The 16,552-nt window shown below is 40.5% G+C and overlaps 1 protein-coding gene across 4 annotated transcripts in view; it reads right to left on the bottom strand.

Annotated features, from left to right (window-relative positions):
* fbxo38 (F-box protein 38) overlaps positions 1 to 8,848 on the bottom strand; it is a 406,136-nt gene extending 397,288 nt beyond the window's left edge. For all 4 annotated transcript variants that reach the window (XM_060927607.1, XM_060927608.1, XM_060927609.1 and 1 more), the window contains exon 1: positions 8,675 to 8,848. The gene's annotated coding sequence lies outside the window, so the exon portion shown is untranslated. The remainder of the gene's footprint in view (positions 1 to 8,674) is intronic.
* Between the last annotated feature and the right edge of the window lie 7,704 nt (positions 8,849 to 16,552).

Here is a 16,552-nt window from a genome sequence, read left to right as displayed (position 1 = left end):
ATGTGTGATATCTTCCTTCATAGTCATCATATTTACTTCAAACCAATTCCAAAATGTTCATCTTACAATTCTGCTTCCATTGATATGCTACATGATGGGGTATTTCTCATAGTTTTCTTAGCAGTTGAGGGTCAAATGTCGGGGGGGAGGGTCATCGGTCAAGGTCATTGTTAAAACTTGCATATTTTCCATTATAACTTTGACACGGTTAGAGATTGAGAGATGTTTATCATTATCAACATATAGGAAGTCATATCTGGGCTTTCATTTGGCACCATGACCTTTGACCTTGTTTGTTTGTTTGTTTGCGTGTGTCTGACTTAACAATTTAGCGTGTAGACGGTTGCATCGATTGATTTCAAATTTTCAGGGTAGGTGGGCAATGGTCCATAGATTACCTGATTAAATTTTGGGGGTAATCAGGTCAAGGTCACCGAAAAGGTCAACCTTTTGGTCAAAATGACATTTTCCATTATAACTCAAAAACGGTTGCCGATAGACAAATGTTTACTATTATGAGCGTATAGGAACTCCCATATGGCTTTTCATTTGGCATCATGATCTTTGGCCTTGAGTGACTTTGAAATGTCAAACTCAAGATCACGGATTTTCAGAAGACTATAACTTCAAAACAGCTGATGGTAGACAGATGTTTACCATTATCAACTTATAGGAAGTGCCATATGGACTTTCATTTGGCACCATGACCTTTGACCTTGAATGACTCTGAAATGTCTCTAACCTAGAGTTAGAAATAACTCTAGGTCATGCATTTTCATAGGACTATAACCTGACAGCTGCTGATTGAGAAATATTACCATTATCAACATATAGGAATTTAATAAGTGCTGCCAGGCGAGGTTTGTTTTGCCTGGCAACACTTAAGCCTTTGTTTTATGGCATTAACACATATTGTTAACTTGACTGTGTTATAACAGGGTTGCAGTGTATCTTGGCCATGTTTGTAGGTTGGATAAAAGTGCCCTGCAAAAATAGGTATTCTTTGACCTGAGGGCCACAAGGAGGCTATGGAGTAGAGTAGAGTCATTGCTTGGTGTTGATGCACAGCAGGCCACGAGAACAGACTACATGCAACTGCTAAATCAAAGATTTATCCAGGAGCACCCCAAGGCCACTAACGAGCCATGTGGGAAGACATGATGATAAAGTTAGTCTCATGCATACCTCACACACACCATTCTGCTTGATCTCACGCACCAAGTTCTCATAGCTCTTATATATATATATTTATATTTATTTATTTTAGGGCTGTCAAACGATTAAAAAAATGAATCGCGATTAATCTCAGAATTTCATATAGTTAATCGCGATTAATTGCATTTTTTTAAATCTATGTAAATGAATAAGGCTTTTAAAGTGAAATGTTACAATTAAAATGGTGAACACATTTTATGCTAAAAGTACTTGTTAAAAACTGCCGGGACAAGAGAAAATGGTAAGGGAGTTTATTCACTCACATACAGTACTAGGCAGTACTGAACATACAAAACACAAAATTGGATTTTGTGATGGATTAGGGAGCTGTAATCTCAAATATAAAACATGTAGTCACATACTACTGTGTCTCAGTTCAGACATGTGTGACAAAAGAAAATAAAAATGAAATAAGACTTCAATTGTGCTGGAGTTGTATTCAGTCACAGCCTATAGGACTTCACAGTACTGTGCAAACAAAAATAAATTGCAGTTGGACTTCAATAAAGACATTTAGTGTCATATCACAGTGCTACAGCATACTGAAATCTCACTTTGCAAAAGTATAAGTGCATACCAAAACCAACTCAATCACCATAGACATATTATAAACATAGACGCCGCATTGAGCTGGTGGCCCCGTTGCTGGGATACGTCAGAGTGTCCGCCATATTGGATGTGGCAAATCTTCCCCGTAAACCAATGCAAGTAAATGGACTGAACTTCATAAAGCCCCTTTCTACAATAATATTTAACTCGATGCCTTTTATTCACCCATTAACACACACATGTATATATTTGGGAAACAAACAGGCATTAAAACAACACATAACTTTTAATGGTGATGGTTATAAACATACATGTCAACCTTTGGTCAATCAAACCTGTATAACCAACCTCCAAAATCCGCATTTCCCTTATAAAATCCGTATAAGATGCAAATTAAAATAATTTACCTAAAATTTGAATGATAATTAACAATGATGTATCCCAGTTACTTTTTATTCAATATTAATAACAATAAACCTTCAGAATGAATACAAAGCTCCAATGTTTGACAAAAACACAAAATGTTATCAGTGTAGTTACGAAGGAAGTACTTCGTTGTTTGGAGACAGGTTTCACCGAGCGGCTATTATGCGCGAGACTTCATATTGGCCACAAAGTCAGGAAAATCTGTTCGTAATATTACGTTATAATGACCAAATACAATGAAAAGTATTTTTCCAGTCTCACCTCTGAAAGGTAATCCCATGTGATCTCGTTTGGACGGTAAACCTGTTGGTACAGGGATGACGTATGATTCTACACAGAAGGCGGCATCTATGTTTATATGTCTATGCTCAATCACACTCTACTTTTGAAATGAAACTTCCCGTTTAACAGACCTTTCTCCATCACTCACACTCTTATTGAAGCAGCGCGCGACAAGCCTCAACAGGAACTACGGGTGACTCGCAGGGCCAAATTAGAATTTGCGTTAAAGGCACTTTTTTTTTTAATCGCAATAAATTGAGATCGCATTAACGCATTACTATCGCGTTAACTTCGACAGCCCTAATATATATACATGCTTTATATGGAGGCAAACAAATAGCTGTTTGAAAATGTTACCAAACATTTGGCTTGCTTGCTAATTTAAACAGCAGCGCAGCGGATGTCCACAGCACTGTGCTTGTTAGCTGACTAGAAACTGATTGGTACATGGCTAACAAGCAAGCTATTTCACTTTTCAATTATCAGCTTGAATCACAAAATATCCACTGAAAAATAGACTTTAATTAATCTACAGGGGAGCTCATAACTTACGATATCGGCAAATTTCCACAGCTTTTGGACTGAAGCATCTACTCGTGCCAGTAGCCATTTTAAAAAAATTAATATTGCTGAAGTTGCTCCGAGGGACATAAAACTGTCCCCAGCCACTGTCTATAGGAAAATTAGTGATTAAAATGGCAACTAAAAAAAAAAGGCACAATACTCTGCACAAGATGGACGAGTTAAAGTTGGTTTGGGGGTCAATATCTCAAAAACTGTGGGAGAAGAAAGGGCTAGAAACTTGAGGGAAGTATTGGTTTCATGTGGATGCTTTTTGTGGTGAAAAACAAACCATTCAAAGCTCTCCCATGTTGCAAAACTTAGAGCACAGTGCCTCATACCCCTTTTCCACCAAATCAGTTCCAGGGTTGGTTCGGGGCCAGTGCTGGTTCACAACTCTTTCAACTTGCGAGCCAGCTGAGAACCAGTTTGCTTTTCCATAGCTCGGGGTGCTAAGTGGAGCCACGTCATTACGTCGCTGTATACGTCAGTTACGTCGCTGTATACGTCAGTTACGTCGCTGCATTTGTATAAACCTTGGCATGAACATCATAGCAACAACAACATAGAGAAGCAGCAGCAGCAGCAACAACAACAATAATAATAATAATGGATGACTTCGCATTTGTACAGCTGCTGCTTCTCGCCGCTTAAAAATGGTGACCTTTCGCGATCTTGCTATTGTTGTTGGTCTTAACAACTCCGCCCCCGCTGACATAAGTGGTTCTTTCCTCTGGCCCAGCAAAGAGTTGGTGCTAGCCTGGAACCATTTTTTCTGGCCCCAGAGCCAGTTCTTTGTCAGTGGAAACAGAAAACCCGGTTCCAAACTAAGCACTGGCCCCGAACCAGCCCTGGAACTGCTTTGGTGGAAAAGGGGCATCAGTGCCCTGGGAACCTCTGTTGCAAGGGAGACAGTTTTCTCCACCCATTTTTTTCCAGCCATTTTCACCTTGCTTCAGAAAATATTGACATGCTTATCTTTTTACAGAAAGAACCTAAAATAATAGGTCTCTTGCAAAAGGTACTGAGCAGCACAGTGGTGCAGTGGTTTGCACCATCGCCTCACAGCAAGAAGGTTCTGGGTTCAAACCTCATGGCTGACTGGAGCCTTTCTGTGCAGAGTTTGCATGTTCTCCCCATGGATTTCTTCCAACAGTGCAAAGACACGCAGATTAGACAACTAACTACTCTAAATTGCCCATAGGTGTGAATGGTCGTACATCTGTCACTACGTTTACATGCACATAGAGAGAATCGAATTTCTGCCGTTGCTCGACTGAAATCGAAGTTCAAAATGCCATGTATACACCTTAATTCGGCTGAAATTGAACCGAACTTGATTTCTCGGAATCGAGCTACACGACCTAGTTTATGCGATTTCTGCCGAGCTATTTTGTGCATGTATACCCTATCGAGCTAGTTGTCGAACTACTTCCGGAAGTGACGAGTGACGAGACCACAAGCAGGAAACACAACAGCCTCGGTCGGCATGACAACGAATCATGACAACGGCATGAATCTTTTCTTTTTGTGGCATTGTTTGCACTGTTAAAATTTAGCTCACTTACTGTATCACCAAATACATCTGTACAGCTGTTGCATAGCTGTGAATTGTGTACATAAACAAGTCATTGTATTTGTGTGCGTGTATATATGTCCAACATCTGAAGAATGTCAATAAAAACAAAACAACTGAACTTTTTGTGTGTTTATTAAGACATAAGTTAAATTGTAAGCAAAAAATGGACTTTAGAAAAATATTATTGTGCAAAATAAGTTTTCTTACAAAACAGTGGTCTGCGCCGGACAGTTTGTAGCCATAGTCTGTTAGAGCAAGCCTAACAGCTTGAACACGGAACTGCTAGTGTTGCCAGATTGGGGGTTTTAAGTGCATTTTAGCGGATTTGAACATGTTTTGGGCTGGAAAACGTCAGCAGTATCTGGCAACACTATAGCTCTTCTTCATGACGACAACCGGAAGTGTACCAACACGATGGGGCGTGTAGCGCCACGTGTGGCTCGGGTGCACAATGCACCTTGCACAATAGCCCGATTTCACTTGTGCATGTAGGATTGGATTTCTCTGGCACCCCTGCTGGGACCCTTTGCTCAATTACCAACAGCAGCTCGATTTGGACGTGCATGTAAACGTAGTCTGTGTTAGCCCTGTGATAGACTGGTAATCGGCCCAGGGTGTACCCCACCTCTCGCCCAACATCAGCTGGGATTGGCTCCTGCTTCTCCCACGACCCTGGCAGAAATGCGATATTGATAATGGATACTGATGGATATAAGATTCCAAGATATAAGCTGGATATCAGAAACTGATGGATACAAGATACCAACTTGATGTTGCATTTTTACTTTTAGGTTTAATATTGCCTATACAAGTATATACCTTGTTTATTTAAAATAGTAAAGGCAAAGCACCTACAAGTTGTCAAAGCTAAAAAAGAAGAACCTCAAAATATAATAGGTAGCTCATGTTACAAGATTTGTTATTTTTACATTTAATATTGCCTAGAAGCAAAGCATCTACAGTTTGTCAATGCTAAGAAACCATTTTAATGGTTTTCAGTATCTTTAAGAAATAATCACATCCTTTAAACAATGAACTCTATTTTGCCTCAAGATAAATAAAACTTTTCATTCAGAAAAATGGCAGCATGACTGACTAGGGCTGTTTTTTTTTTGTCTACCATATGAAAGATAGGGCTGGTAGCAGCAGCACCTAATTTTTTTAAGGTTAAAAAAAACACACACACACACACTAACTATATGGGCACCTAACCATCACATATGTATGGTCCTTCCCCAAACTGCTGCCACAAAGTTTGAAGCACACAATTGCGTAGAATGTCTGTGTGCTGTAGCATTAATATTTCCCTTCCCTTGAACAAGGGGCCCAAGCCTGTTACACAATGACAATGTCCCATACACAAAAGCAAGGTCTATAAAGACATTATTTGCCAAGGTTGTGTGGAAGAACTTCAGTGATTTGCATCAGGCCTTGAGCTCAACCCCACTGAACACTTTTCGTGTAAACTGGAATGCTGACTGTGTGCCATGTCTTTGTGTCCAACGTAAATTGTTGGAAACACAAACTCCCTAATATTATTATGGTTGAATGGGCACAAATCCCCACAGTCATGTTCCAAAATCTAGTGAAAGCTTTCTCAGACAAGTGGAGGCTGCTAGAGTAATAAACATAACAGGGACACTAGCTCCCTATTCACACTTGCAGTTTTAGAAAAGGATGTTCAACAATCACATCTAGCTGTGATGTTCAGGTGTCCACATACTGAAAGCCATATACTGCATACTTTAGCTAGAGCCAACATCCCTGCTATTTGCAAATTAGGTTATTTGCTTGGCATTGGAAGTAGACTTCAGATTAGTACCTCACAACATACGAACAAGAGTGCTCTGAGAGCACAATATTCCCCGCTACAATATATTGCAAATGAAATTGCAATATGCGTATTACTGTCCTATAACAAAGCCTTTTGCCAAGTTTCATGAAATTCCTCCAAAAACTGTCAGAGGAGTTGATTTCAAAAAGGTGAGAACCCTTTCCGGGATGGACAGACTTCGCCACGACATAATCCCCCTTCGGGCCTTTCGGCCAGCAGGGGATAATAAAAATTGGACTCCTCTTAATTGCCAATTTTGACCAAACAGCAATGGTCCAGAGTCCAACTGTCATATTAAAGTGGCCTTTACACTCAAAATTGTCAGCATGCAGAACATCTATTTAAAATAAAAAATAAGAATTTTTTGTGGGGCACAACTGTGTATTCATACAATATTTTCTACTGTATCCCTATAATCTAGTCTATCCAGCACGAGTGATATTTCAGCATCGTGTAATAGTTTGCACTTTGGCATCAGTTAAAATCAAAACTTTGCAAACAAGTGAAAATCTCATTAGGGTAAGGAATGTTATGCAATCACTTACAGTGGTAATAAATGTTTACAAAAATCTGACTCAATCTGATATTTATATTTCTGTAATGTATATTTACTAATCCAGTGCAAGAAAGCACAGAAATGAATGCTTCAGATCCCAACATACACGGGCACGAGCTGTGAGGCTTTTGGTGTAAAATGAGCTTTGCATTTGTGAAACTAATAAACCAGCTGTCATATTTCCCTTACTTATGCTATTTAAGGTTTTGTTCAACTGCCTACACAATCATTGTAAAGAGAAACAGTGATGCAATGTTACCAACACTGTATCAGTCTGTGCAGGAGTTCAGTCTGCTTCATCAGCTCTGTGTGTACTGGTCAAACTACTGTCACAAGCTGTGGGTAAGTGAGTGAAAAAATAAGGCAGAGCGTACAGGTGGTTGAAATGAGATGCCACCATAGGACTGCCAGGACTACCCTACTAAGGAGCTCAACAATCAGAGAGTGCCTCAGGGTAGAGCTGCTGCTACTCCGAATTGAGAGGAGCCAGTTGATATGGTCTGGGCACCTTACAAGGATGCCTCCTGGATGGTTCTTAGGCAGTATCCTCAAGATACATCAAGCATGTCCCACTGGGCAGAGACCACATAGTAGACAAAGGACCTGGTGGAGAGATTATATTGAACAGTCGGTTTGAGACTGTCTGGGGATTCTGCAGAATGTGCAGGAATATGTGGATGAAGACAAAGTCTGAACTGACCTTGTCAGTCTGCTGCCACTATGATCCCAACCAAGAAAAGTGAAAAGTAACTGATACATCAGTGAAAGCAAACTTCCAAAATAAGATGATATTGTAAAATGTCCTATTTTCAGAGGTCATGAAATATGAAAAGCAGAATATCAGAGCTTGTATGCATCCAGTATTTCTCATTGTTGTAAGATTCTATAGTGTAATTTTTCTACTTACTGGAATATAGCTTATAATTGGATTTAGAAAACAAGACACCTCACAACATTAGACAGCATTTCAATATTTCTTAAAATTAACACAGTGAATGCTCTCAAATTTGAAGGCGTTTCCATCTCTTATGAAGCATGTTCTATATTTTCCCTTTTTCCAAAAAAAAAAATTCCATATTAAATAACAGAGTTAAGCTTTGACCATTAAGAAATCGTCTAGGATAGCTACTGTTTTACCTAGATTATAGAACTGAAATGTGTGTTGTTTTGTATATTTTATTAACATTAAAAAACGTTCTCGATGAACAAACCTAGGCAAAGCAATCAAATCTATTCTAGAAGGGCAGCTGTTACGGACAGCAATTAATAATAAAGTGTGCACGTAGACTTCTATCGTTTACTAAAAAAGCTTTTTTATGCACTTAGCTGTATTCTCGCAACTGTTGCCGTAAAACACATTATATCCGCTCAATTAAATCTGTGACTGCTGTGAGAAACCGAATTATTATATACGCTAGCTTGGCAGCTACCGACCGACCATGATTCTTTAAACAGTTAACTTAGATAATTTTCAAATAATTTCAAAACATTGGTGATAAACTCAATACTGAAGAAATACTCGAATTGCTAACGTTGCTAAAACAACAGCTACTACATATCAAAGTCAAATTATATGTTGACATGTTTTTATGGAGACTATCTGGTTATAACCAAATTCAAAGACGAAAGCTGTGACAACAGTAATAGAGAAAAAAAAATGTTCTTATCTCACTTGTTTTCGGGCAGACTCCAAACCGTACACTCCTGGCTGTACGTTGGAATGTAAACACACACTAATCGGATCAATAATGAAGCATTAATTAGGAGATTCTTCTTCTAAAGACAACATTTTGTCGAAAACAAACTGTGAGTTCACTGACAGCAAAAAGATGAAACAAAACATCAGTCTTCCTCTTGTGTGATTTTATTGGTGGCTTGCACAGTAACTGAAGAAGCCGATACCGCCATCTATTGCGCTGGAGTGTGTTAACGATATAAGTTTATCAATATCAAGAGTGGATCCTTGAAAGGCTGTATCTCAAAGATTCTAAGTCTTCGAATACCGATGAAGGTCTGGTCCGATCTTCAGTATCCTTTGGATTCGACAACACTGCGCTTCATGATTATGATTACAATCGCTTTCTGCGCGCATCAAAGCGCATTTTTTAAGTTCACTTCACTTCAAGTGTCCTGACTAACATTCACATAGGGTGACCAGATTTCCCTAGTCTGAAACCGGGACACTTTTGCTCCATGCTCGTGCACGCACACCTTTTTTTTTACGTAAACGTGACACTCAGAGAGGTGCTCATATCACTTTGTTGAAGCTCACATTTATCAACATCTCACATGAAATAAAACAAACAGGCATTTTGTTATCTAGTAGCATAGTGGTATACAGATCAATTAAATTATGGTCAGACAACAGATTTTGTAATGGCTGAGAATAGGCCAGGCTATGTCCATAGGCCAAATTTAAACTGATTTATTTCACCTATTTGTGAGAACACCAAGAAGAATGCATATGCACATGTAGGCTATATCTCTAAAATTGTATGCACTATAGCATAAACTTAAAAAGTAGATATGTGACCTCAACATAGCCTAGGTCAGAATCAACCTTACTAACCATTCCCCACAACTGAATGAATAAAGCAAGAAGATGTGTACAAAAGTGAACACTTTAATGGAAGGTGCAACAAGCTGTTCAACACAGCAATATGGCCAAACTGTCAGAATGGTATGTTAAACAGAAACAAAAAAGAGACAAGTGATTTGAGAATATACACTCAAACAAAACAGCAATAAAGGAGGAGAGGGGCGACAGCCCGAGGAAAGCCTCCACACTTACAGAACACTTACAGTGTGTGCAGTAGGCTTCATGTGCATTGTTCTGCACCTCTCGGAGGAAGGGGTAGGTGCCCTGTAAATCTTTGGAAAAGGTACATTTTCTTTTCGGCATAATTGCTGCAGCATTACTGCTGCTAGCTGCTAGACAAAGAACATTCGCGCCAGTTAATGTTTATTTTATTGTTGCATGGCAACACGTTCTGTTGTCTGGAATAATGTGGCTAAATAAACACCCATGCCACAGGGCCAGGGGGCAGTAACCAGGAAAGTTTGCGATTCCTGTCAATTCATCAAAATAGTAAATGCAGACATTTCTCCGCTAATGATTCCCACACTGCTCAGTCGCAAACGTCGCGAGTGGCGAAAACCGGGACATATCCGTGTCCCGACAGACTTTTGTTGGGACTCGGGACACACAACCCCAAATCGGGACTGTCCCAGTAAAACCGGGACGTCTGGTCACCCTAGTATCACATCTATGCAGTATATTTAATCCATGCATCATGCCCTTTATTTACTCATCTCATCTCATCTCATCTCTAGCCACTTTATCCTGTTCCACAGGGTCACAGGTGAGCTGGAGCCTATCCCAGCTGACTACGGGCGAAAGGCGGGGTACACCCTGGACAAGTTGCCAGGTCATCACAGGGCTGACACATAGACACAGACAACCATTCACACTCACATTCACACCTACGGTCAATTTAGAGTCACCAGTTAACGTAACCTGCATGTCTTTGGACTGTGGGGGAAACCGGAGCACCCGGAGGAAACCCACACGGACACGGGGAGAACATGCAAACTCCGCACAGAAAGGCCCTCGCCGGCCACGGGCATCGAACCCGGACCTTCTTGCTGTGAGGCGACAGCGCTAACCACTACACCACCGTGCTGCCCCCTTTATTTACTGTTAAATTCTTTTTTGCATGCAATTAGAACATATTCAAGTTTTTAAAACTCTCGTTTCCAAACCATATTCTAACACTATTGATTGGATAGTAGAAATCATATAGGATAAATAATACTGCATCACTGTTTCACTATGGAGAGGTTCTAAGGGAAATGTTCTGTTAATATTTAATTTCTTTTTGAATATTTTATTTATACTTTTAGACTTACCTTTCTGTTTATACCAACTTTGAGGTCTGTATGTTAAATTTCATTGTCCTGTATGCAATAACAAATAAAGCATTCTATTCCATTCTACTGATGGGCCAGCTGCCAATCTGGGTAACACTGGCCCACTCCAGCTATTACTTGGCCTTGCTACTGTCATAGCCTGTGAACAAATGAAGGTGAATACAGTGCAGAGGCTTTGTTTAGAAATGATGGTTATTCATTACGTTACATGGCATTTAGCAGACGCTCTTATCCAGAGCAACATACAACGAGTGCAAAAATCAGGTACACAAAGTGCTGAACTTCTCGACAAGAAAGTTCTAGTGCTAAATGAACAAGTGACAGCAATACATAGTGTAATATGCTGTTGAAATACCAATACTCAAACAGCCAAGGAAACAAACCAACCATATAAAGTACAACTAAACAGAGAACTCAAAATGGTTAACCCCAAACTAGATCGTACACAGCCTTGGTTGGTCGAGATCAAAATGCACACATGTTACACAGTGGGCAGGGAAGCAGGGGAGAGGTGCAGCCTGAATAGGTGAGTCTTCAGTCTGCACTTGAAGGTGTTCAGGGAGTCATTCCACCAATGGGGAACCAGGACAAACAGTAATCTTGAGCGGGCTGGGCAGGATTGGAGAGGAGCAGCAGCCAGATGACGAGTAGTAGAGGAGTGTAGGGGTCTGGCTGGCATGTAGGGGCGTATCAGACTCTGAAGGTATGCTGGCCTTAGACCCTTGACAGCCTGGTAAGCTAGTGCCAATGTCATAAATTTGATGCGACCTGCAATAGGTAGCCAGTGCAGGTCGGCAAGCAGAGGGGTGACATAGGAAAAACGAGGGAAGTTGTAGACCAGGCAAGCTGCAGCATTCTGGATGAGCTGCAGGGGTCTGATGGCAGAAGCCACAAGGCCAGCAAGGAGAGTGTTGCAGTAGTCCAAGTGGGAGAAAATCAGTGCTTGGACCAGGAGCTGAGTAGAGCAGGTGGTAAGAAAAGGGTGGATCCTTCGGATGTTGTAGAGGAGGAATCTACACATCCAGGTCACAACAGCAATGTTCATTGAGGAGGAGAGTTTGTCATCAAGCACGACCCCTAAGTACTTCATGGATGGACCCCTAGGTATATTTCATGGATGTTATTCTGATGTAGATATGAGCATAACTGCTGTACCACAGCTTTTTCTAGGATCTTGGAGATAAAGGGCAGATTTGATATTGGCCTTTAATTGGACAGCTGACAGGGGTCGAGGTTAGGTATTTTAATCAGAGGTTTGCTAACTGCTAGTTTAAAGGATTTGGGTACATAGCCAATTCTAAGGGGAAAATTGATTATTTTAGAAGCGGTTCAATTGCTTCTGGTATTATATGTTTGAAGAGTCATGTAGGTAAGGAATCGAGTACACAAGTTAAAGATTTTGATGTGGAAATTAATGAATTGAGTTTCGCGTCTCTAAGGGGAGTAGAATATCCTAATTGCTGATCTGATACAGTTATATTGTTAGCTATGGGGTTACTTAAATTATCTGGCTTTAAATTAGTAGCTTGAATTTTTTGTCGTATATTTTCAATTTTGTCACTGGAAAAATTCATGAAGTCGTTGCTACTACATATTGCAGGTATGCATGCACCTATCGTGGTCTTTTTCCTGGTTAATTTTGCTCCAGTGTGAAATAAGAATCGAAGATTATTATTGTTATCCTCTATTAGGGTGGAGAGATACATTGATCTAGCAGCACTGAGAGCTTTTTTATACTTCAGGAGGCTCTCCTTCCATGCTAATTGGAATACTACCAATTTTGTTTGACGCCATTTATGTTCTAATTTTCAAGTGGTCTGTTTTAAGGTGCATGTGTAACCATTATACCAGGATGATAGTTTTTTATCTCTAATCATTTTTCTTTTAAGTGAAGCTACATTATCTAAAGTATAGCGAAACGTTGACTCTAAGCATTTAGTTGCCTGGTCAGGTTCTGTGGGGTCTGATGGTGATCCAATCAAAGTTGATAAATCTGGGAGACTAGTTATAAAATGTTGTGAAGTAGTTGATGTGAATGTACATTTGACACAGTTACGTGGCAAGGTGCATATATTATTGCTCAAACATATTTTGAATAAAGTGAGATAATGATCTGAGGTAGCTTCAGACTGTGGAAGTGTGACTATATTTTTTATATTTAACCTGAATATACAGGTGCTGGTCATATAATTAGAATATCATGAAAAAGTTGAATTATTTCAGTAATTCCATTCAAAAAGTGAAACTTGTATAATGTATACATTCATTCCACACAGACTGATACATTTCAAGTGTTTATTTCTTTTAATTTTGATGATTATAACTGACAACTAATGAAAACCCCAAATTCAGTATCTCAGAAAATTAGAATATTGTGAAAAAGTTCAATATTGAAGACACCTGGTGCCACACTCTAATCAGCTAATTAACTCAAAACACCTGCAAAGGCCTTTAAATGGTCTCTCAGTCTAGTTCTGTAGGCTACACAATCATGGGGAAGACTGCTGACTTGACAGTTGTCCAAAAGACGACCATTGACACCTTGCACAAGGAGGGCAAGACACAAAAGGTCATTGCTAAAAAGGCTGGCTGTTCACAGAGCTCTGTGTCCAAGCACATTAATAGAGAGGCGAAGGGAAGGAAAAGATGTGGTAGAAAAAAGTGTACAAGCAATAGGGATAACCGCACCCTGGAGAGGATTGTGAAACAAAACCCATTCAAAAATGTGGGGGAGATTCACAAAGAGTGGACTGCAGCTGGAGTCAGTGCTTCAAAAACCACCACGCACAGATGTATGCAAGACATGGGTTTCAGCTGTCGCATTCCTTGTATCAAGTCACTCTTGAACAAGAGACAGCATCAGAAGCGTCTCGCCTGGGCTCAAGACAAAAAGGACTGGACTGCTGTTGAGTGGTCCAAAGTTATGTTCTCTGATGAAAGTAAATTTTGCATTTCCTTTGGAAATCAAGGTCCCAGAGTCTGGAGGGAGAGAGGAGAGGCACAGAATCCACGTTGCTTGAGGTCCAGGGTAAAGTTTCCACAGTCAGTGATGGTTTGGGGTGCCATGTCATCTGCTGGTGTTGGTCCACTGTGTTTTCTGAGGTCCAAGGTCAACACAGCCGTCTACCAGGAAGTTTTAGAGCACTTCATGCTTCCTGCTGCTGACCAACTTTATGGAGATGCAGATTTCATTTTCCAACAGGACTTGGCACCTGCACACAGTGGCAAAGCTTCCAGTACCTGGTTTAAGGACCATGGTATCCCTGTTCTTAATTGACCAGCAAACTCGCCTGACCTTAACCCCATAGAAAATCTATGGGGTATTGTGAAGAGGAAGATGCGATACGCCAGACCCAACAATGCAGAAGAGCTGAAGGCCACTATCAGAGCAACCTGGGCTCTCATAACACCTGAGCAGTGCCACAGACTGATCGACTCCATGCCACGCCACATTGCTGCAATAATTCAGGCAAAAGGAGCCCCAACTAAGTATTGAGTGCTGTACATGCTCATACTTTTCATGTTCATACTTTTCAGTTGGCCAACATTTCTAAAAATCCTTTTTTTGTATTGGTCTTAAATAATATTCTAATTTTCTGAGATACTGAATTTGGGATTTTCATTAGTTGTCAGTTATAATCATCAAAATTAAAAGAAATAAACATTTGAAATATGTCAGTCTGTATGTAATGAATGAATATAATATACAAGTTTCACTTTTTGAATGGAATTACTGAAATAAATCAACTTTTTCATGATATTCTAATTATATGACCAGCACCTGTAATACCTGAGTATTAGATTGAGAGTGTGACCACCATTATGAGTAGGTACTATGATGTTCTGATTAACCCCTAGTGAATTTAGAATGCACACAAACACTGTTTTCAGAGGGTCTTCTGGGTTATCAGAGTGAATGTTAAAGTCTGTAACTTTAATGCTCATGCACATGCAGATGCACATGTTCACATACTAACATACACCCTGATCCCCATGCACACAATAACATCTTAATTTATTACCACAATTCATTAATTTGTCTTTTTTCTCTCTTTTCCTTTTTTCTTTTCTCTTTTCTCATTTGAAAAACAAATTGCATCACATAAGGAAAATATACCAGTTTTTACAGTAATCTGGATTTTTTTCAGAGAAATACTCCAACCATAATACAACCTCATAACCATGCACACAGACACGCACCCTCACACAATGACACGCGCGCACACGCACACACGCGCGCACACACACACGCACCATATTGGTTGTGCAGCAGCATACAGAATAAGTGTTCTCCCCCAACTACTCTTCTTAACCATACACAAACATATTATGCAATAAAAAGTCCTTGTATACTCAAATCCAAAAATATCCTTGTGTGTGTGTATACGTGTTTGTATGTATGTCCATCCATTATCCGTAGCTGTTTATCCTGTCCGACAGGGTTGCAGGCAAGCTGGAGCCTATCCCAGCTGACTATGGGCGAGAGGCAGGGTATACCCTGGACAAGTCGCCAGGTCATCGCAGGGCTGACACATAGAGACAAACAACCATTCACACCTACGGTCAATTTAGAGTCACCAATTAGCCTAACCTGCATGTCTTTGGGGGAAACCGGAGCACCCGGAAGAAACCCATGCGGACACGGGGAGAGCATGCAAACTCTGCACAGAAAGGCCCTCATCGGCCGCTGGGCTCGAACCCAGGACCTTCTTGCTGTGAGGCGACAGTGCTAACCACTACACCACCGTGCCGGCCCATGTATGTATGTATGTATGTATGTATGTATGTATGTGTGTATTATTATTATTATTGGGGCAGCACGGTGGTGTAGTGCTTAGCACTGTCACCTCACATGAAGAAGGTTCTGGGTTCAAGCCCAGTGGCCAATGGGGGCCCTTCTGTGTGGAGTTTGCATGTTCTCCCCGTGTCTGCATGGGTTTCCTCCGTGTGATCTGGTTTCCCCCACAGTCCCAAAACATGCAGGTTAGGCTAATTGGTGACTCTAAATTGACCGTAGGTATGAATGTGAGTGTGAATGGTTGTTTGTCTCTGTGTCAGCCCTGCAATGACCTGGCAATTTGTTCAGGGTGTACCCCGCCTCTCGCCCATAGTCAGCTGGTATAGGCTCCAGTTTGCCCATGACCCTGCAAAGGATAAGCGGGCACGGATAATGGATGGATTAATATTCAGTATTGCTAATTATTTCTCAAAACTTCAAGTATGAAATTCTTCAGTAAATTAGAAGAGGAGGATAATTTAAAATGTTTTAATATGTTTATTTATTTATTTGCATCTTGCAGAGAGGAGCCTAACCATAATGTCTGCCTTTTCCAACAGTGGGTACTCAGGACCCCAACTTCCCACAGCCCTGAGTAAACTCCTACGTCTTTTTTTTTCTCCAGAGCAATAGGTGGTGGTAATGTTTTTATTTAAACTGGTGCACAGTATGCATCTAATGCAAAGAAGATGAATTCAAACTAATCCGGAGGTGCCACTGACCTCTACAGAAAAATGTTCAGAGGCTTGTCAGAGTGAAGCCATCTGGCCGCCATCTTACCACTCACATCGCTGAGCGAAACGGTCATTTAGACTACTGGAAGCTACACAAAACTGGACAAGT

The sequence above is a fragment of the Neoarius graeffei genome, chromosome 8 (genome assembly GCF_027579695.1).
Source record: "Neoarius graeffei isolate fNeoGra1 chromosome 8, fNeoGra1.pri, whole genome shotgun sequence".
Taxonomy (NCBI): Eukaryota; Metazoa; Chordata; class Actinopteri; order Siluriformes; family Ariidae; genus Neoarius; species Neoarius graeffei.
This window is presented reverse-complemented; position numbering and strand designations above follow the sequence as displayed.